We start from the raw sequence: 24,012 nt of genomic DNA, 5'->3' as shown, positions 1-24,012 counted from the left end.
GTCCCTCACTGTTGTTTGGAAGATCAAAGGCAAAAATGTATAGGAAGGTTCTGAGGAAAAAATATATTGAATGAATATTACTTTAGACATACATGCTGATAGTCACCTAAAATACTTTCTGAGTAAATGAGAAGATGCTGCCTCTCCAGCTTCTTTGAGGGTCTCCTGTCAACAAGATTTATTGCAGGGGGTTTGTTTTTCCAGATTCTTTCTGAACTCCTTGCCACCATATTTGTGCATTTGACTCTACATCCTGAAGTATACACTACTGAATTTGTGTAACTACCCAGCCAGGGCAGATTTTCCTTAAAAATTGCTGACTGACTTGTCGGGTGCAATGGAAGATTTTCTTCATTGTCCTTCCTTCTTTCCTCCCTTCCTCCCTCCTTCCCTCTCTTCCTTCTTCCCTCCTTGTTTCCATTTCTTCTTCCCTTCCTCACTTTCTTCCTCCTTCCCTCCTTTCCTTCCTTTTTTTTTACTTTCTTCCTTCCCTTTCCTCCCTCTCTCCCTTTCTTCTTTTCTTCTTTCTTTCTTTCCTTCCTCCCTCCCTTCCCTCCTTTCTTCCTTCCTCTCTCATTTCCCCCTCCATCCCTCCTTTCCTCCTTTCCTTTCCTTCCTTTCTTCCTTCCTTCCTTCTTATATTCCTTCCTCCCTTCCTACATTCCTTTCTTTCTTTTTTAAGCTTTTTGTTTTTGTCATCTTCAATTACATTTCTTTTCACCCTGTCATCTTTATTGCAGAATGCAAAAGGCATGCTGACATTTGCTGCTAATTCTACAACTTCTTAGATCAGTTCTAAGAAGAAACATGCTTACTTCAGGCAGTAACCCAAATCAACTCCATTTTTTCATTCTTTTTGAACTCCCCATGACTTTTAGGAGGAAGAGTTGGCATCCTCTGGCTATAGAATAATTTAGGCCTGAGACTCAAGAAACTATGATGATTTTTAGACAACCTTATAAGAAATAGACCTTTTATAGCTATTCTACAATCTAACCATCCTAATGATATGAATAGAAATTTGAGAATTTGAATAATAATAGATTGGCTTCACTTTAGTGCTTTAAAGTTTGAAAAATTCTTGATGTTGTTTGTTTCACTTCATCTTCAACACAAATCTATACAATAGGTCTTTTTTTTAATTTAATTTTTATTTTATTTTATAATTATAACTCTTTTTTTTGACAGTACATATGTGTGGGTAATTTTTTATAACATTATCCCTTGCACTTACTTCTGTTCAGATTTTTTCCCTTCCTCCCCCAACCCCCTCCCCCAGATGGCAGGCAGTCTTATACATGTTAAATATATTACAATATATTCTAGATACAATATATGTGTGTAGAGCCAAATTTCTTGTTGCACAGGAAGAATTGGATTCAGAAGGTAAAAATAACAGTTTACACTCATTTCCCAGTGTTCCTTTTCTGGATGTAGCTGATTCTGTCCATCATTAATCAATTGGAATTGGATTAGCTCTTCTCTAATTTGAAGATATCTACTTCCATCAGAATACATCCTCGTACAGTATCATTGTTGAAGTGTATAATGATCTTCTGGTTCTGCTCGTTTCACTTAGCATCAGTTGATGTAAGTCTCTCCAAGCCTCTCTGTATTTCTCCTGTTGGTCATTTCTTACAGAAAAATAATATTCCATAAACATTCATATATCATAATTTACCCCAACCCATTCTCCAATTGATGGACCATCCATTCATCTTCCAGCTTCTAGCCACTGTGAAAAGGGCTGCCACAAACATTTTGGCACATACAGGTCCCTTTCCCTTCTTTAGTATTTCCTTGGGATATAAGCCCAGTAGTAGTATGGCTGGGTCAAAGGGTATGCACATTTTGATAACTTTTTGGGCATAATTCCAGATTGCTCTCCAGAATGGTTGGATTCTTTCGCAACTCCACCAACAGTGCATCAGTGTCCCAGTTTTCCCACAGCCCCTCCAACATTCATCATTATTTGTTCTTGTCATCTTAGCCAATCTGACAGGTGTGTACTGATATCTCAGAGTTGTCTTAATTTGCATTTCTCTGATCAATAGTGATTTGGAACACTCTTTCATATGAGTGGAAATAGTTTTAATTTCATCATCTGAAAATTGTCTGTTCATATCTTTGACTATTTATCAATTGGAAAATGGCTTGATTTCTTATAAATTAAAGTCAATTCTCTGTATATTTTGGAGATGAGGCCTTTATCAGAACCTTTAACTGTAAAAATATTTTCCCAATTTGTTACTTCGCTTCTAATCTTGTTTGCATTAGTTTTGTTTGTGCAGAAACTTTTTAATTTGGTGTAATCAAAATTTTCTATTTTGTATTCAATAATGGTCTCTATTTCTCCCTTGGACACGAAATCCTTCCTCCTCCACAAGTATGAGAGGTAAACCATCCCCTGTTCCTCCAATTTATTTATGATTTCGTTCTTTATGCCTAAATCTTGGACCCATTTTGATCTAATCTTAGTATGTGGTGTTAAATGTGGGTCCATGCCTAGTTTCTGCCATACTAATTTCCAGTTTTCCCAGCAGTTTTTGTCAAATAATGAATGCTTATCCCAAAATTTGGGATCTTTGGGTTTGTCAAACACTATATTGCTATTTTTATTCACTATCTTGCCCTGTGAACCTAACCTATGCCACTGAACAACTGGTCTATTTCTTAGGAATACCAAATGGTTTTGGTGACTGTTGCTTTATAATACAGATCTAGATCAGGTACCGATAGACCACCTTCACTTATTTTTTTTTTTTCATTACTTCCCTTGAAATTCTCAACCTTTTGTTGTTCCATATGAATTCTGTTGTTATTTTTTCTAGGTTATTAAAGTAGTTTCTTGGAAGTCTGATTGGTATAGCACTAAATAAATAGATTAGTTTAGGGAGTATTGTCATCTTAATTATATTCGCTCGGCCTATCCAAGAGCACTGAATGTCTTTCCAATTATTTAAATCTGACTTTATTTTTGTGGCAAGTGTTTTGTAATTTTGCTCATAGAATTCCTGACTCTCCTTTGGTAGGTATATTCCCAAATATTTTTATACTATCGACCGTTATTTTGAATGGAATTTCTCTTTGTATCTCTTGCTGTTGGATTGTGTAGGTAATGTAAAAAAATGCTGAGGATTTATGTGGATTTATTTTGTATCCTGCAACTTTGCTAAAATTCTGAATTATTTCTAATAGCTTTTTAGCAGAGTCTTTGGGGTTCTCTAAGTATACCATCATGTCATCTGTGAAAAGCGATAATTTGATTTCCTCATTTCCTACTCTAATTCCTTGAATCTCTTTCTCAGCTCTTATTGCTGAGGCTAGAGTTTCTAGTACTATATTGAAAAGTAATGGTGATAGTGGGCAACCTTGTTTCACTCCTGATCTTACAGGGAAAGGTTCTAGTTTATTGCCATTACATATGATGTTTACTGAAGGTTTTAAATATATGCTCCTTATTATTTTAAGGAATAGTCCATTTATTCCTATACTCTCAAGCGTTTTTAGTAGGAATGGATGTTGGATTTTATCAAATGCTTTTTCTGCATCTATTGAGATGATCATATGGTTTTTATTAATTTGATTATTAATATGGTCAATTATACTAATAGTTTTCCTAATATTAAACCAGCCCTGCATTCCTGGTATAAATCCCACTTGGTCATAGTGTATTATCCTGGGGATGATTTTCTGAAGTCTTTTTGCTAATATCTTATTTAAGATTTTAGCATCAATATTCATTAAGGAAATTGGTCTATAGTTTTCTTTCTCAGTTTTCAATCTACCTGGTTTAGGTATCAGTACCATGTCTGTGTCATAGAAGGAATTTGGTAGGACTCCTTCAATCCCTATTTTTTCAAACAGTTTACATAACATTGGAGTTAGTTGTTCTTTAAATGTTTGGTAGAATTCACATGTAAATCCATGTGGTCCTGGGGACTTTTTCTTAGGAAGTTGGTTAATAGCATGATCTATTTCTTTTTCTGAGATGGGGCTATTTAGACTACTTACTTCTTCCTCTGTTAATCTGGGCAAGTTATATTTTTGAAGGTATTCTTCCATTTCATTTAAGTTATCGAATTTAGCGACATAAAGTTGAGCAAAGTAGCTCCTAACTATTGTTCTAATTTCCTCTTCATTAGTGGTGAGTTCACCCTTTTCATTTTCAAGACTAACAATTTGCTTTTTCTCTTTCCTTTTTTTAAGAAGGTTTACTAAGGGTTTGTCTATTTTGTTGGTTTTTTCATAGAACCAACTCTTAGGTTTATTAATTAATTCAATAGTTTTTTTACTTTCAATTTTATTAATCTCACCTTTTATTTTTTGAATTTCAAGTTTTGTGTTTGTCTGGGGGTTTTTAATTTGTTTCTTTTCTAGCAATTTGAGTTGTAAGCCCAATTCGTTGGCCCTCTCTTTCTCTATTTTATGCAAGTAGGCCTCTAGAGTTATAAAACTTCCCCTTATTACTGCTTTGGCTGTATCCCACACATTTTGGTATGATGTCTCATTATTGTCATTTTCTTGGGTGAAGTTAGTAATTATGTCTATGATTTGCTGTTTTACCCAATCATTCTTTAGTATAAGATTATTTAGTTTCCAATTATTTTTTTGGTCTATTTTCCCCTGGCTTTTTATTAAATGTAATTTTGATTGCATTATGGTCTGAAAAGGATGCATTTACTATTTCTGCCTTACTGCATTTGATTTTGAGGTTTTTATGCCCTAGTATATGATCAATTTTTGTATAGGTTCCATGAACTGCTGAGAAGAAAGTATACTTCTTTCTGTCTCCATTTAGCTTTCGCCAAAGATCTATCATATCAAACTTTTCTAGTATTCTATTTACCTCTTTGACTTCTTTGTTATTTATTTTGTGGTTTGATTTATCTAATTCTGAGAGTGCAAGGTTGAGATCTCCCACTATTATAGTTTTACTATCTATTTCCTCTTGCAGCTCTCTTAATTTCTCTTTTAAGAATTTAGATGCTGCACCACTTGGTGCATATATGTTTAATATTGATACTGCTTCATTATTGATGCTCTCCTTTAGCAGGATATAAAGCCCTTCCTTATCTCTTTTAATTAGATCAATTTTTGTTTTTGCTTGATCTGAGATGAGGATGGCTACTCCTGCTTTTTTGGTTTTGCCTGAAGCATAATAGATTCTGCTCCACCCTTTTACTTTTAGTTTGAATGTCTCACCCTGTTTCAGGTGTGTTTCCTATAAACAACATATAGTAGGCTTCTGAATTTTAATCCATTCTGCTAACCGCTTCCTCTTTATGAGGCAGTTTGCCCCATTCACATTTATGGTTAGAATGACTAATTCTATATTGCTTGCCATCCTATTAACCCCTGCTTATGCTTTTCCCCTTTCCTTCCCTCTTACCCCTCTACCTGGTATTAAACTTGTGAACAGCCCTCCCTTTTTAGGATCTCTCCCCCACCTTAAAGTTCCTCCTCTTATTTTACCCCTTTTCCTCGAAATTACTGTATTCCCTTCCCCTTAGTTTACTCCTTCCCTTTCACTTTTCAATGAAGTGGAAGAAGTTTTACCATAAATCGAATATGTGTATTGATACACACTCTGTTCATCTCCCTCCTTTCTTTCTCTCAGATACAATAGGTTACCTTTGCCTCTTCCTGAGATGTAGTACCACCACTTTACACTTTTTAATGATATAATTTCCTTTCCACTTCTAGTTTTTAAGACAAATTGTACATATGTTCTTTACATATTTTTTGGGCAGAAGTATAGTTCTCAAGATTTATTTTTACCTTTTTAGAAATCTCTTGAGTTCTGTATTTGAAGATCAAACCTTTTATGTAGGTCTTGTTTTTTCATCAAAAATAGATGGAATTCATCTATTTCGTTGAATGTCCATCTTCTTCCCTGGAAAACGATGCTCATTCTTGCTGGGTAAGTTATTCTTGGCTGCATACCAAGTTCCTTAGCCTTTTGGAATATCATGTTCCAGGCCCTTCGTTCTTTTAATGTGGATGCTGCTAGATCCTGGGTTATCCTTATTGTGGATCCTCCATATCTGAATTGCTTTTTTCTAGCAGCTTCCAATATCTTTTCCTTTGTCTGATGGTTCTTGAACTTGGCCACTATATTTCTTGGTGTTTTGATTTTAGGGTCCCTTTCAATGTCTATTTTACCCTCTGTTTCCAGAACGTCTGGGCAATTCTCTTTGATAATTTCCTCGAAAATAGTGTCCAAGCTCTTTTTTTCCTCACATTTTTCAGGGAGTCCGATTATTCTCAAATTGTCTCTCCTGGATCTGTTTTCCAGGTCTGTTGTCTTTCTGATAAGGTACTTGACATTCTTTTCAATTGTTTCATTTCTCTGGTTTTGCTTGACTACCTCTTGGTTTCTCCTTGAGTCATTCATTTCTACTTGTTGCAGTCTAATTTTCAATGATGTATTTTCTTCACTCACTTTTTTTATATCTCTTTGTAATTGTCCAATTGAGTTTTTATCTTCTATGGAATTTTTTTCCATTTTATCCATTTTATTTTTTAGAGAGCTGTTTTCTTTTTCCAGCTCACTAATCCTGTTTTCCTTGGAGTTGTTTACCTTTTCCAGCTCACTAATCTTGTTTCTCAATGATTTGATTTCTTTATCTACTCTGTCTTTGAATGCGTGGGATGACTTCTCCAGGCTCTCTTGCCAAGCTTCCCTTTCCTTTTCCCATTTCTCTTCCAGCTCTCTTGTGAGAGCCTTTTTGATTTCCTCTATGAGATTCTTTTTTTGTATTGAGGAGCAGCTCATATCCCCCTTAGGGGATTCCTCTGGGGACAGTCTGTTTTTAGTCTCCTCAGTGTTTGAAGTCTGCTCTCTCTCCATACAAAAGCTGTCGATGGTTAGAGCCCTTTTGAATTTTTTGTTCATTTTGTCAAAGTAGGAATCAAAGAAAACAAATTGACAAGAGAAACAATAGGTCTGTTTTTGGGGGGATGGGGCTGGATGGTGTTAATGGGCTTCCTCTACAGACTGGGGGTCGGGCAGCAGAGAGCCACTAACAGAACAGCAATGACTGTACTGAGTCTGTGCTCTGAGGCTCTGAGAACTCGCTGAATCAGTCCAGGTGGGGGTTGGGGGTGGCCGGGTTCTGAGAGACGCTGGCTTTCCAGGGTTTTAATCTTCACCTCCGGTGTTTACACCCTCTCTGCTGCTCCTAGCTTGCTGCCAAGATGGAGTATCCACACTGGGGAAAAAGTCTTTTTGCAGAAACAGCAGAGATCATATCCCTCCCCCTCTGGTCTGAGCTGTGTGAGCTGCCTGTCTAGCTCTGGCTTGCCTGCCCTCAGTCTGCACCCAGTCTGTTCGACCCTCCCCTGAGCAAACACAGACCTTTTCTGGCGACTTTCAAGGATGTCTTCTCTTGGTGATTATTTGTGGATTTCTTTCTGGGTCAAGCATTAAGTCTGAGACTTGTCATGAAGTAAGTTCTGAGAGAAAATGAGGAGCTCAAGCAGCTGTCTGCCTCCACGCCGCCATCTTGACCAGAAGTCCCTATACAATAGGTCTTTAAGGTATTTTTATCCCCATTTTACAAATGAGGAATCATTCTGAAATAATTAAATCAAAATTCTTAATTCACCTCATATTACAAGGTTACTAAATGACAGAGCCAACATTCAAATCATATTTTCATGCTTCCAATATAGGGCTTAATATCTTATATGATAATTTCACATATAAAAATTTATTCATAGGTGAATGTATATTATATGGCATATTTCTTTCTGGTCAAATCAAATGAATTTTGTATACAGGTCTATGACATGTATATATTTGTCTATAAATACATATAGATATTTAAAATGTATATGCACCGTTCTAGCTTACAAGATACCCTGCAACCATTTCTAATGTTATCCTGGCACCACATTGATGAATTGCATAGAGAAAATACTCCCATCTGCAGAATTAAAAACTGAAGATATCTGCCAAAATCACATCCTACTGGAAATGAAAGAGCTGGATCTAGAATCAATGGCTTATGGTTACAAATCCAATGTCTTTCTACCATATCATAATGTTATGTATTAAAAATTATATGTATATATATATATATATATATGTAAACATATATACACATAACATATGTGCATATATTATATATAATCTGCATATCATATAATTATATATATAGTTATATATAGTTATATTAGACAGATAAATTTACTGGCGAAAAAAAAAATTTACATTCTAATTTCTTCTACATTTTGGTAAACTCCTAAGAGGGAAAAAAAATCTGCCACCACTGACAGTTAATGAGTCAACAAACATTTATTAGGTACCTAATATGTTCCAGATTGTGCACAATTCTAAGAATTAGAGATACAAATATGAAAAAAAGCAAGTGAATCTCTGACTTTGAGAAGCTTATAATCTAATGAAAGAAATTAACCTAAAAAAGGAATCTGAATTTCATGCATTTTTCCCATGCTTTCAGGAAGAAAAAAAAAAAAAAAAAAACTGCATGCTAATTTTGTTCTACATGTGAAAGTTTATAGTTTTATGTATGATCAATTTTTTTAAAAAAATTATACTATGCTATCAAAGTGTAGGTTTTATTTCATAAATTTAAAAAAAGCGACTTGAAATGTGGAGATGTAGAGAAGACAAAAAAGTAGAGAAGAAGAAAGGAAATAATAAAGTTCAAAGTACTTCAGACTGGTAGGAAATAAAGATAGGACTGACCTAGGATGACTTTTAAAAAGTAGATTGGGGTAAGTTTTTTCGCTCCACTTGCCATTCAAAGAAGTCACAGTGATCAAGGGGAGTAATAAGGTCTGAGTTCTAAAACTGAGTTAATCTTGCAGAAGGATAAGGTTACTTATCATTTCTAAGCCCTTTACAATTTGGCTTTCAATACCATCACTTAATTGAAACTACTTTCTAATGAAATTAGCAAGGAACTTTGAAAACCTAAATATCATGTTTATTTCTCAATTTCCATTCTTCTTGAATTTGCTGTTTTATTTGATTCTTTTGACAGACTTCTGCTCCTGAACAGTCTTATCTATATGTTCATAACATGGCTCACTTTCCACCTGTCTGATCATACCTCATTTCTGTTTGATTAATCATTACCCATATCATTCTGCTCTCCTTCCCCTATCAAGATTCTATCCTAGATGTTCATGTCTTATCATGCTCTCTTTTTTTCCTTACTCGTTCACTTGGTAACTTCACTCTCATATCTATTGAGATCAATATTGGATTTATTTATTTAGCCTAATATTTCTTTAAAATCAAACCTATATCTCCTAAAGTCTATTAAACATTTTTAAAAGTAAGTAGACATTTCAAACTGAATATCTTCCAAAAAGAACTCATTTCGTCCATCCCCCCCCCAATACCAACTTTCTGAACACATATATTTTTGATAGTGGCTACCATCATATTTTTTATCTTCTAGGTTTGGAATATTAGTATTTTTTAAAGTTTCTCACTCTTCTTCACTGAATAAATTCAATCAATTTCCATATCTCACCTTCCTAACACTGCATCTCATATTCATCCCCTTCTCCTGACTTTTACAACTATACAGAACCTATTCATGATCTCATTGTTTCTCATCTAAACCAGTTTTGTGATTTAATTTGTATCCTGTTGTAAATCTCTCCATATTTATCTACAAAGTAACCCAAAAGATTTGCTTTAGTTCTAGATCTGATGTCACTCCTATCCTCAATAAATTTCAATGCCTTTATAGTTTCTATGGCAAAATATTTTTTAAAAACTGTTCCATTTGTCTAATATAGCCTTTTAAATTCTTTCCCAACACAACTTTTCAATAGTTGTATACATTTTACTTTTTATTACATTCTTAAGTATAGCCAAATTGACCCCAAAAAATAAGTCACTTCTCTTTCAGGTTATGTTAACTGTAAGTTTTTATATTAGCCTTTAAGTAAAAACAAAACTACAATTACCAATGCTTTAAATTTAGATGGTAAAATTGTTTAATTCATTACAATATTCAAAATCATTTCTTTACAATCAGAGATTAGGAGATCTACCTCTGATCTGCTTCAAATAGATGACCAAACTGGATTTTATATAAAATTCTATAGAATTATATAGATGGAGACTATGGGAACTCTTCAGCCTGGACTTCCATCTCCTACTCAATTGCCTAGAGAATGGCCTCATTAAGGATTGCATCTATTCTATTCTATCCCTCTAGATAAGGAGGATATGAAAAGATTTGCCACTCTTTGTTCCAGCTGCTCAGCACAATGGCAATGTGGTCCAAATAGAAGCATTGGAGACACTCCTTTGTGTCATGTATTCTTCAGCATGTCCAGACAGATTGGCCATGAGCTCGGACTGTAGGGATGGTGGGGAAACATCGATCTCTGTGCCATGCATGATGGCCTCCTGTGGAGTCCAATGCAGCTCAAAGAGACTTAGTTCCCACATTTTGCTGGTGCTCTTGCATTCCCTGGGATCGCCCTGGTGACAAGGAGTCGAGATGATGCCATTTTCTGAGACACCCAGGCCCTTGCCCATCTACTCCTTACCACACAAAGTGCTGCTACAAATAATTTTGCATGTGTGGGTCCTTTTCCCTCCTTTATGATTTCCTTAGTATAAACACACAGTAGTGGCACTGCCAAATCAAAAGGCATGCAGAGTTTGTTAGCCCTTTGGGCACACTTCCAAATTGCTCTCCAGAATGGTTGGATCCTTTCACAGTTCTACCAACAATGCATTAGTGCCCCTTTTTCCTACATCTTCTCCAACATTTATCATTATCTTTCCCTGTCATCTTAATCCAAAAGTTGTGAGGTGGTACAACACAGTTATTTTAATTTGTATTTCTCTAACCATCAGTGATTTGGGGCATTTTTTAATATAACTATAGATGGCTTTAATTTCGCCTTCTGAAAATTATGTTCATATTCTTTCAACTTTTATCAACTAGGGATTGACTTGTATTGTTATAAATTATATATATATATATATATATATATATATATATATATATATATATATTTTTTTTTTTTACAAATGAGACCTTTATCAGAATCACTGGCTATAAGAATTTTCCCAGCTATGCACTTTGCTCTTAATCTTCTTTTTGTTGGTTTTCTTTGTGCATAATATTTTTAATTTAATGTAATCAAAGTTGTTAGTTTTGCCTTTCATAATGTTCTCTAGTTCTCTTTTGGTCATAAATTCCTCCCTTCTCCAAAGATCTGATAGGTAAATTATTCCTTGCTTTCCTAATTTGTTTATAGTATTGCCCTTTATGATCAAATCATGTACCCCTTTTTATCTTATTCTGATATGGGGTGTGAGATGTTGAGTTTCCAACATATTATTTTCCAGTTTTCTTAGTAATTTTTGTAAAATACTGAGTTTTTTTTTTTTTTTTTTTTTTTTTTTTTTTTTTTTTTTTTTTGTTTAATAGAAGTTGAAGTTTGGGCCTTTATCAAATACTAGAATACTATAGACATTGATTATTGTGTCATGTATCTCATCTATTCCACTGATCCACTATTCTATTTGTTAGTCAGTACTAAATGGTTTTGATGGCTGCTGCTTTATAATATAGTTTTAAGTCTGGTACTGCAAAGCCACCTTTTTTTGTATTTTTTTTTATTAATTCCCTTGATATTCTTAACCTTATTTTCTTCCAGGTGAATTTTGTTATTATTTTTTTTACTCTATAAAATAATTTTTGGCAGTCTGTTTGGAATGCCACTGAACAAGTAGACCAATTTATGTAGAATTGTTATTTTTATTATATTAGCTATTATTTTATATAATATATATTTATTGTATTGACTATAATATATTATATTATATTAGCAATGAACAAATTTTTCCAGTTGTTTAGATATGACTTTATTTGTGTGAGAAGTGTTTTTTAATTGTGTTATACAGTTCCTGAGTTGTCTTGACAGGTAGACATCCAAAATATTTTATTTTTGTCTAGTTATTTTAAATGGAATTTCTCTATCTCTTGTTATTGCATTTTGTCAGTAATATATAGAAATGCTGATGATTTATGTAGATTTATTTTATATCCTAAAACTTTGCTAAATCTATTGATTATTTCCAGTAGGTTTTTGGATAATTTTCTAGGATTGTTTAAGTATATCATCATTTCATCTACAAGGAGTGATAGTTTTATTTCCTCATATTCTAATTCCATTAATTTCTTTTTCCTTTCTTATTGCTAAAGCCAACATTTCTAGAGGTGTGTTGATTAACAGTGGTAATAATGGGCAACTTTGTTTCACTACTGATTTTATTGGGAGGGGACATTTTTTTTTTTAATTTCAGAAACTTTTATTTAATGGTTGACTGATTGTTAAAACAATATTAAATGCAGATGCTAGAAGTAGTCTGGACCTCCAATAAATGGTAAGGTTATATAATATTAGTTATTGGAAGCAGTTAGAATTTTTTATTTTTTATTTCTAGCAATGGTCTATGTAGTTTTTTTTTAAATAGCTTTTTATTTACAAAACATATGCATGGGTAATTTTTCAACACTGACCCTTGCAAAATCTTCTGTTCCAAATTTTCCCCACTTTCCCCCTACTTCCTTCCCCAGATGGCAGATATTCCAATACATGTTAGAAAATATATTAAATCGAATATATGTATGCATATTCTTAGTTATCTTTCTGCACAAGAAAAATCGAATCTAGAAGTAGCCAATAAATAAATAAAGAAAAGAAAAACAAAATGCAAGCAAAGAACAACAGGAGAGTGAGAATACATGTTGTGGTCCACACTCAGTTCCCACAGGCCTCTCCCTGGGTGTAGATGGCTCTCTTCATTGCTGAACAATCACAACTGGTCTGAACCAATTCATTGTTGAAGAGAGCCACAAGGGACATTATTCTTTAGGAATTAGTTATTCTACATCACTTGTATAATACTCAAAACAAACAAACAAACAGGAGTTACTAAACCTTACAAAAGTATCCCTGAAGACCACATGTTGTATTGGAAAGCCACACATTAATATTCTCTATATTCCATTATCTTTTTTATTTATTTTGTTCAATATTCTACAATTATATTTTAGTCTACTTGAGTGCTTGCCACTTCTGGTCTAAATAACTTCATAGATATTTTCTAAATCTAAGGCTAATTCTCCAGTTAGTAAAGAGAGCAGTTTGACAAGAAATACAAAGTACTATTGATGAAGTTATTCCTTTAATTATGAAGATAGTCTTCAAAGATATTTATGTCAAGATAAATCCTTTTACCTCTTTGCATTTCCATAATATTTTAATAAAAAAAATAGGACAAGATTTAGCTCTACAAAATGAGAAGCAGCATGAAATAGTGGATAGAGTGAAGAGCTTGGAGCAAGGGGAAAAATGGATTCAAATCCATCCTCATATTCTTACCAGCTGTGTGACCCTGAGGAAGTTGCCTGATTTCTCTATGCCTCATTTTCTTAATTTATAAATTGAAAAAATTGGTAATGGTCTCTAAGATTTCTTTAAGGTTTAATTCTGTAATTCTGTGATATGATGATATAAATTGAAGTTCTTTTTCCATTTAATAATGGATTGATCTTGGTCAAGTTCCTTTACCTCTCTGAAATGTTGTCTTACCTTTTATGAAATGGCAATACTAATTTTTGTCTTGCTTTCCTTAAGAGTAACAACTACAACAATGAAAAACAAGGGATTAATATGTAAATAAGACTCTTTCTCTGCCTTCATAAAGTTTACAATATGTCTGGGAACACTAACATAGATAAATCAATATTCCATGAAATTCTCATTAAAGATAAAGAGTATGGTGGTAAATATTTAACAATCAGTCTCTTTGAAAGAAAAAAAAAATGTAGAAAGAGACACATATACACATTTTAAGTACTTTTTTTCCATTTTCAATACTTTCTTAAGTCTATGCAATTAACAAGATAAAATTAATAAAGTCCTGAATTGTGGAAATTGCTTATTTTTTTAAGCTCACACTGAAAATTTTATAACTCTTCAAAGACATTAGAAGTAGCTCCAGCACATCCCTGATTTAAAAATAGTGAGAAAGCAAGTGTTATATGAACTCTAAGGGGAAAAAAAAAACATTATTTAATAAAGGGATCAAATAAGGTTTTATGAAATATGTGTCATTTAGGGTTAGAGTTAGAGTTAGGTTTAAATTGGGATTAAAGGGATGAATGGGATTTCAAGAGGTTATTATAAAGATTAAATATGTCTGTTATAGGGAAAACAACTCAAAACTATAAATCATTAAATAATAAAGGCCATTTTTTTACCTTATTAACTTTTCATTTACTTCCATTACATTCCAAAATTGTCAAAATTGATAGCAGTTTATAGGATCAGTGGGGTGTTAATGGAAATCCCTTTCTCCTACTCTAAATGGCTTCTCAGAAAAGCAGTGCAATAAGGGGAAACACACACTAGGTGGCAGGTAATCTGTCTATCTTTAAGCTCTTTCCAATAACTCACCATGTCACTTTTAGAATAATATTTTACCTTTCAATGCGTTAATCTCTTCATCTATAAAATGGGAATATTAATGCATATCCTGACTGTTTCAGATAAATAAATGAAATCATACATGTTTAACCACCAAATGTCATTCATATACACTCACTGGGGAAATCACACTCTGACCTGTGTGTCAATATATACCACTGAATATGAGTAATAAATAACCCATGTGACATCTAGTTTTTTCTAGAAATCCAATGATGTGGAATCTTTTGATTCCACTATCAACTTTAATCAAAGTCAACATCTACTCAATTAGAATTTAAACTCTGAATCTTTGGAGTTTCACATGGGTGAAATTTGGTCTCTAGTCTTGAGGTAACTGCATTTTAGTTTGGTTTAGTTTAGTATGCATTCACATAACTTTGGCACAATGTCTTTGACTTTCTGTAAAACTAGATAAATCAGTTGGGATGCTGCACTTACTATTTCCTCAGCATGGAAACAGTCAGCAAAGAAACACTACAAAATAAAGACATTGTGTAATAAATATATAAAAGTTATTGTCCATAATCCTGCCATCCTCCTGAATCTTAGAAGGTCCTCAAATAGTAGAGAAGTTGCTTTGATTCAGGAATTCTCAGGAGTGTCTAGATTGAATTTATTTTGTTCCACAGACTTGTCAAACAAGTACTTATCAAAGCTCCAATAACTAGACAAAGTTGTAAAAATCTGAAATGATTTTGGACTTTGTATTAACAGAATGGAGGTTGATTTCAGAATGTGGATGGATTTAGAATCTTCAGTTTAGGCAAGAGTGTGGAATTGAGTTCTGATTATCTTGTTACTGGCAGAAAAATTTAACCTCCTAAGGCAGCAGCTACCCCATTGTGGAAAAGACTGAATGGGCTCAGTGGTTGGTCCTAGCAAGGAAATACCTATTTCCTCCATGGCTGGTTTAAATAACACTTGTTCATTGGCTTTGATCTTGAGTTCATTACCCTACATCCACCCACCACCACCCCACAGACAAAACTCACTTTATAGCTTTATAGCACTTGTATGTCTCCTCATTTCTTATTACAAAGAAAAAGTTTTGCCATATTTTAGTCACTACTCATGCACCTAAATTTCCCAACTCTGGGATACAATATACCATTCTTGTTAATTAAGCATTATCTTGCAAAGATAAAAATTGGATAATTGGTTCACTTATAGAGCCTAACTAAAGAATGAATGAAAGGATTACTTCTATAACAAACAGAACAATTATGAGCTTATACTTGTATTAGTGTATACAACTAAGAAATGGCTCAGTAGAGAGGGAGACACTGAATACACATCAAAGAAATGTGAGTTTTCATCATTATAGATAAAAATGATAAAAATATTGACAAGATATATTTATTTAATAATAATATAAACTGCTTATATTTAAAATTAGTATCTTTCCTGGTTCTAACTTTTTTTCTCTATCTATAATCTGTCATTTAGGGATTCCATCAGTGGGTTAAATTATAATTTCTATGTGGATAATTCCTATATCTATATTTAAAACTATATAATTAGCTGTATCAATATCCACATCTATCTGCCTATAGTTATTTGTCACTCTCCTCTCTTCATTATATACATGTACATACATAGGTAGACATATATGCCCACATACACATCTGTACATATGCATGACTGAATGTATAGATATATTTATATAAATATACATATAGACACATGCAACTAACTATATAGTGATATCTGTACACACAAATATGTATATATCTTTATATAATTATATGTATCAAAGGGAAAGAGAGAATTATATACTTATAAATAAAGATGTACAGAGATGTATATATAGATGAGAGTATAAATAGCTCATCTCCCTAGTCTATCTCCTGATTTATAACACCTTATCATTAATTATCTTTTGGAGATTTTGAACAAGCTTTCCTGGATACAGCTCAACCCCAATATATATTAAAAACAGAATTCAATTTTAGCTTTCTCATCTAATCTGCCTCCCAAATTAGAAAGCCACACTTTGCCCAAACTTCCTTATTACTCTCAAGGGAAATATTATATTTCCATTTACTAAGATTGGTAACTCCAGTGTCATTTACTCCTTTATTCAACCCACATATGCTATCTGTCCCAAAATGTTGTCATTTTTATCTCCATAAGATCTCATATATATTGTCATACAGTTATTTACCAAGTAACAGGGTCCTACTAAACTCTTACCATCTCAGACTTAATTGGTTGCAGTAGTCTTCAAATTGTTTCTTCTGCCTTAATTCTATATCCAAATAATTTTCCTAAGCAAAAAACTGTCAATGTTAACTCCTCTAATAAGTCCTAATGATTCCTTATTGCCTAAGGATAAAATACATAATTCCCTATATTTAAAGTTCTTCATATCTTGACCATTTCTTCTTTATTCAATGATTTTTCAGTGATTTACTACAAAACATATCCCTTTATAACAACCTTGTGATGTAACCAGTACAAGTACTCGTGTTCCCATTTTATTTGTGGAAAGACTGCTTTGCAAGATCTTGACCCTTCTATAGACTTGAATACAGGCCTTGCAATTTTAAGCCTAGTGTTCATTTCACTACATCAAGGAATATTATTCCCATATCACCCATTCTGACAAAAGGGAATGTTCAGAGCAAAGAAACATCATTTAGATTGAAAACTTAATTTCAAATCTAAGGATTTTTTTCTGATTAAATAATGGAGCATTATGAATAGTGTCTATAATTTTCAAATTATGACAATCCAGTCACCATATTCCAGAAATTAAAGATACTGAACATTAATTCCAGTAGCTCAGAAAGGCTAAGAAGATTAGCTTATCTTCTTAGTCTGATTTTCAAAGAACCAAATTAGGAGGAGAAAAAAAATAAATAGGACTTTAAAAATACCTTTGGTGGTTTATTTTCACAATGCCTTCATCTTTCTTAAAAGGTTTTGTGATCATGCATTTCAATTTCATTATTTTGTTCTATAATACTGCCTTGAAGTTACTGAGCAAACCTAGGGGGAAAAAAGTTAATATTTTTCACTCAATGGTAAATGGTGTTTATCTTAGGTGCTTTTTAATTAAAAAAAAAAAAAAAAAAAAAAAAAACTGTGTTTCGTGCTATCTATGCTATTCATTTAATTCATAACCTTAGGCAAGTCACTTTGCAACTCAGAAATGCACTTTCCCTTTCTGTCAAAAAATGAGGGTGAGTATGACTAAATCATAGATTTAGGGTTTTAAAGGAACCTCAAAGCCATGTAGACCAAATACCTAAGTTTTTTGATAAAGGGAGCAAGATTTAGAAAGTTTAATTAACTTTCCTAGGATCTTACAAAGAGTAAATAATGTTGATTTTCATATATAGGTCATCTGACTCCATATTCAATGCTTTGTCCTCTTCTCTCTCTCTCCTACCCCCACATCTTACTAGATTAAGAGCAATGGTGGCCATTACATGACACCTTGGAAAAGTTTGTTAAAGGTGAATTGACTTGATTTTAAAGGATCATAGTTTTAGGGTTTTAATGGAATTTTAAAGTCAAATAGACTAAATCCTGACTTGCCTAGCATTAAGGGACAGGTCAATTCTCTGAGAGCCTTCACAGCTGTGGATCATAACATCTGAAGGAGGAGCTGGTGTCATGGACTGGGAATGAGATAAATTGGAGGCAGAGGAAAGAGGAGAGAGGTCAGACAATGCAGCCTAGGATTGTACAAAGAGAAAGTAAGATTGATTTTCCAATCTAGTCCATCTCCTTCCATATTCAATGTTTTCCTCTTCTCTCCCCTTCCCTCCCTCATTTTACTAGATTGAGAGCAATGGAGATCATTACATGAACGCTTGGGAAAAAAAAAAAAAAAAAAAAATTGTCTTGTTTTTTGTCTCTAAGATCCCTTCCAGCTCCAATGATCCCAAAAAAGTCCCTCCCAAATATTTTATATTATCAACAGTTATTTTAAATAGAATTTCTTTTTTTATCTCTTACTGCTAGACTTTGTAATGTGGTAATATATAAAAATGCTGATGAATTATGTGGATTTATTTTGTATCCTGCACTTTTGTTAAAATTGTGAATTGTTTCTACAAGTTTTTTTTTTTCTTTTTTAGTTAATTCTCTAGAGTTCTCTAAATATATCATGATATCATTAGCAAAGAGTGATAATTTGGAATCTATCTGCCAAGTAAAAGTCAGAACTATATGAAAACATGTAATGTTCTAGGAGCAGGTTTCTTGGGGAGCTTCTGGGAGCAGCCTTTGTTTCAGTTAAGTTCAATAATCCCAAGTGGAGCCAGGAGTTTTGTCCTTCAAAGTCTTGTCTCTTTTCCTGGGCCCGGTTAGCTTTCTTAGAGGCCTATCTCTCTCCTTGGTTCCAATAGCTCTCTCCAAATGTCTCCAGCCAGCACAAAAGTGGAAATTGGAATGAATTTTGACTCCTCCTCCCAGAGAGTGGGCTTGTGGATTTCTGTGGGTTTGTGGATCTCCCAAAAGTCTAAGAGCAGGCTTTTTCCTTTTGTCAGCTCCTCCTTATATATGCTTTCTTAAAGGTGTGAATCTTGTGGAATTATAGTAAGTACTAAGTACATGTAAATTAGAGAATCATTATATCATCAATTCCACTCATACCTTGTTTCAAGTTCTGGCCCATAACATCTCCTTGTAGGATCAGATCAATCATACTGAACCATGCAAAATTAGATAATTATTGTCTCTATCAATTTCAGTGACTTAGCACCTTGTAAGAATCCTAACAAAAACAACTATCAAACATTTTCCACAAAAGGCACTTTCCATACTATCTAATCAGTTGAAGAAAAATATCTTGGGTTCTTGAATAGATCAAGTGAATAAAAATGGCTATACTGCCTAAATTAATCAACTTATTTAGTGCCATACCAATCAAATTCCCAAGAAATTAGTTTACAGATATAGAAAAAATAATAACAAAGTTCATCTGAAAGAATGAAAGATCAAGTATTTCAAAAGGAATTAATGAAAAAAAAAATTCAAATGAAGGTGGCCTAGGTGTACCAGACCTAAAACTATATTGCAAAGTAGGGGTCATCAAAACCATTTGATACTGGATACGAAAAAGAGTAGTTGATAAGTGGAATATGTTAAGTTCACAGAACAGAATAGTCAATAACTATAGTAATCTAGTGTTTGAACACCTAAAGATCCCGGCTTTTGGAATAAGAACTTAATATTTGACAAAAACTGCTTGGAAAATTGGAAACTAGTATGACAGAAACTATGCACTGACCCACATCTAACACCGGATACAAAGATAAGGTCAAATTGGGTTCATTATTTAGACATGAAGAGTGATATTATAAATAAATTAGAAGACATAATATAGATTACCTCTTAGATCTGTGGAGAAAAAAAGAATTTATGGCCAAAGAAGAACTGGAGATCGTTATTGAACAGAAAATAGATACTTTTCATTATATGAAGTTAAAATGTTTTTGTACAAACAAAACTAATGCAACAAGATTAGAAGAAAAGCAATAAACTTGGAAAACATTTTTACACTTAAGGGTTCTGTTAAAGGCCTCATTTTTAAATATATAAAAAATTGACTCAAATTTATTAGAATTCAAGCCATTCTCCAATTGATAAATGATCAGCATGTGAACAATTTTTAGATGAAATTGAAACCATTTCTAGTCATATGGAAAGGTGCTCTAAATCACTATTGATCAGAGAAATGCAAATTAAGACAATTCTGAGGTACCACTACACACCTCTCAGATTGGCTGAGGTGGCAAGAAAAAAATGGTGGAAGGGATGTGGAAAAACTGGGACACTAATACATTGTTGGTGCAATTGTAAATGGATTCAAACATTCTGGAAAGTAATTTGGAACTATGCCCAAAGAATTATCAAACTGTTCATACCCTTTGATCTAGTAATGTTTCTCCTGGGCTTGTATCCCAAAGAGATCTTAAAGGAGAGAAAGAGACCCATATGTGCAAAAATGTTTGTGACAGCCCTTTTTGCAGTTTCAATAAACTGGAAACTGAGTGGATGTCCATTAGTTGGAGAATGGCTGAATAAGTCATGGTATATAAATGTTATGGAATATTATTGTTTTATAAGAAATGATCAGCAGGATGATTTCATAGAGGCCTGAAGAGACTTACCTGAACTGATGCTACATGAAATGAGCAGAACCAGGAGATTACTGGAGATTACAAGAACAAAATTATATGATGATATGATCAATTTCGATAGAAGTGGCTCTCTTCAACGAGATGATTTGGGCCAGTTTCAATAGACCTATGATGCAGAGAACCATCTATACCCACAGAGAGGACTGTAGGAACTGAGTATGGATCACAACATAGCATTTTCACTCTTTTTGTTGCTGTTTGCTTGCATTTTATTTTCTTTTTCATTTTTGTTTTCTTTTTTATTTGATTTTTCTCATGCAACAAGATAACTGTATAAATATGTATGCATATATTAGATTTAACATATATTTTTACTATGTTTAACATATATTGGATTACTTGCCATCTAGGGAAGGGGGTGGGGAAAAGGAGGTGGAAATTGAAACACAAGGTTTTGCAAGGTTAATGTTAACAAATTATCCATGCATATGTGTTGAGAATGAAAAGCTCAGCTCAAATAAAAAAAATTAAAAAATTAAAAAAGCAAAACAGTAAATAAATAAAAATAAAAGTTTCTTTCAACTATAGCATTTTTTTAGGTTTCAAGACCCTTTCCAGATCTATATATTATTCTATATTATAATATTCTATATATTCTGTTGTACTATAGAATATTATAAGAGTCCATAGAGATCTAATTTTATTTTTCCTAACATTCTATATTCTAAAGACCCTTCCAACTTTATTTTAAAGTCCTCTAATTCTACAAATGTGTTTTCTTTTTTTTTCTTTTTTCTTTTTTTTCAAATTTTTCAATGTCTAGATTGAAGTGTGACAATAGGGTAGATGACAAAGAAGTTATCTTTAAAACTAACTAGTACTGGACCAAAATTAGAGAACTAGATGAACAGACCAGATACAAGATAGCCAATCAAATGCACACAGAATATTACTGATATTCTTGTTTTCTTCAGAACTCTGTTTTCTTTTTTTTTTAATTCTAATTCTTTTAATTTCTTTCTCAAATCTTATTGCCAAAGTTTTTCTAATACAGTATTAAATAATAATGGTGACAGTGGGCAACCTTGTTTTACTCCTGATCATATGGGAATAGTTCCAGTTTATCCCCATTACATTTGATGATTACCAATGGTTTTAAATAGATGCTACTGATTATTTTAAGGAAAAGTACATTTATTCCTATACTCTCAAGTGTTTTTAACAGGAATGGGCGCAGAATTCTGTTTTCACTGGTGCATGGAATTCACAAAGGAAAAAAACAAAAACAAAAAGAACTCTTGCTGCTAAAGTAAATTAATAACTTCAAGAACATGCTGTCTTTTTTTTTCCTATCCCTATTTAAATGTAAATATAAATGTAAAAGTAATTTTTAATATTTCTTTTTAAAAATTTGAGTTCCAAATTCTTTCCTTTCTTCTTTCCTTACCACCTCCATTGAGAAGGCAAACAATTGAATATACTCAGTTTTTTTTTTGGGGGGGTACTTAATTCTTGGTTATAATTCTAGTTCCTCTTACCTTTGGAATATTGTTTCAATTTCTTGAAAAATGATGACTAGGATCTTTTCTATTTGATCTTGGCTTTCAAGTAGTTTGGTAATTTCTAACTTATTTCTTAGGCTTTTCCAATAAGATGTGTCTTATTGTCTTCTTTTTTCCCATTCTTTTGTATTTTTATTGTCTTCTATTTTTTCATCTTTTTGGGTTTCTTAATTATTTCTTAATTTTATAATGTCACTAGTTTTAATTCACTTGATTCTAATTTTTAAATAATTATTTTCTTCTGTGAATTTTTGTATCTCATTTTAATTTGGCCAACTCTGTTTTTGAAGGATTTTTTTTTCTTCAATGAATTTTTGGGCCTCTGCTTTAATTCAACCATTTCTGTTTTCTAAGGTATTATTTTTCTAATTGTTTTTTGTATTTCCTTTACAATTTGGCCTATTCTGGGTTTTTTAAGGTGTTAATTTTTGCAGTTTTTTTTTTCTTTTTTTCTTTTTTTTGCATATGTCCCATTTACCAAATTGTTGACTCATTTTTCGTTATTTTCTTGCATGACTCATTCATCTTCACAATTTTTCTTTTACCTATCTCATTTGATTTTTCAAAATCCTTTTTGAAGTATTCCACTGCCTGAAACCAATTCATATTTTTCATGGAGATTTTGGATTTAGCAGCTTTGATTTTATAATCTCCTAAATCTGTGTTTTGATCTTTCTTGTTATCATAATAATCTTCTATTACCAGAATGTTTTTTTTCTGTTTTTGCTTATTTTCCCAGCCTATTACTTGACTTTTAGCTCTTTATTAAAGTAGAGCTCTTCTTCTACAATAGAAAGTACAATGTAACAAACTTCAGGGATGTTGTGCAACTGTTTTCAGAGATACTTCTAGAATCATATAAGTTTTCAGTTATTTCAAGGTGATATAATTTAAGGAGAAATGTCTGTTACTTTCTGGCCTGTAATATTGGCTGTGAGTAACCACAAGCACTCTTTTCTGTTCTAGAATTGTGCAAAGGTCCCTGCTCACTATGGCTACAAACTCTGGTTTGCTAGAATTCCACCGTGCCCAGAGATTGCTACCCAAGAATATGGTACAGATCTGAGTATCTGAAAGCATCCTGCATATCATTTTTTATAAAACAATAATATTCCATAACATTCATACAAATTAACTTATTTAGCCACCCTCCAAATGATGGAGTTGCCAGTTCCTTGCCACTATAAAAAGTATGCCATTCTTAAAGAAAAAAAAAAAAAAGAAAGAAAAGAAAGGGAAGGAAGGAAGGAAAAAAGGAAGGAAGGAAGGAAGGATCAGAAGAAAAGGAAGGAATGAAGGGAAAGAGAGAGGAAGCAAATTAAAGAAGGAAGAAAAGAAGAAAGGAAGATCTTTCTCATTTACATTCTAATTGAAAAGACAACATGATGTATATATGCATATATCTATTTTTATGATATGTATATACATATATATAAATTGAAATATGTTCATATATGTCTACATGATATATACAAAATGAATACAAGGCGATCTTAGAGAGGAAGTCATGACTATTGAGAGGCTTTGGAAACAACTTCTCTAGAAGTACTGCAAATAGGAGTCTGCAGTAGGGTCTAGAGGCAAAAGTATAGATAGATATCAGAGTTTATTGAATAGGGGAATAACATAGTTGAAACTAAACTTTAGGAATATTTTTATGGCACTTCACTAACAGTCAGTTCAACTAAGTTCTAGAGGACAGAGTGAGATATTCAACTTATTTTTATCTTCTCATCTGCTTCTATTTCCTCTTCCTGCACCAATTTCATGTATTCATGCAATAAGATGTTATACACTGTTAGTAGAGGTAATGAAAGTGTCATAAACTTGAGAAACAGGGACAGATT

This window comes from Sminthopsis crassicaudata, chromosome 1 (assembly GCF_048593235.1).
Source record: "Sminthopsis crassicaudata isolate SCR6 chromosome 1, ASM4859323v1, whole genome shotgun sequence".
Lineage (NCBI taxonomy): Eukaryota > Metazoa > Chordata > Mammalia > Dasyuromorphia > Dasyuridae > Sminthopsis > Sminthopsis crassicaudata.
Note: the sequence above shows the minus strand (reverse complement) of the source record.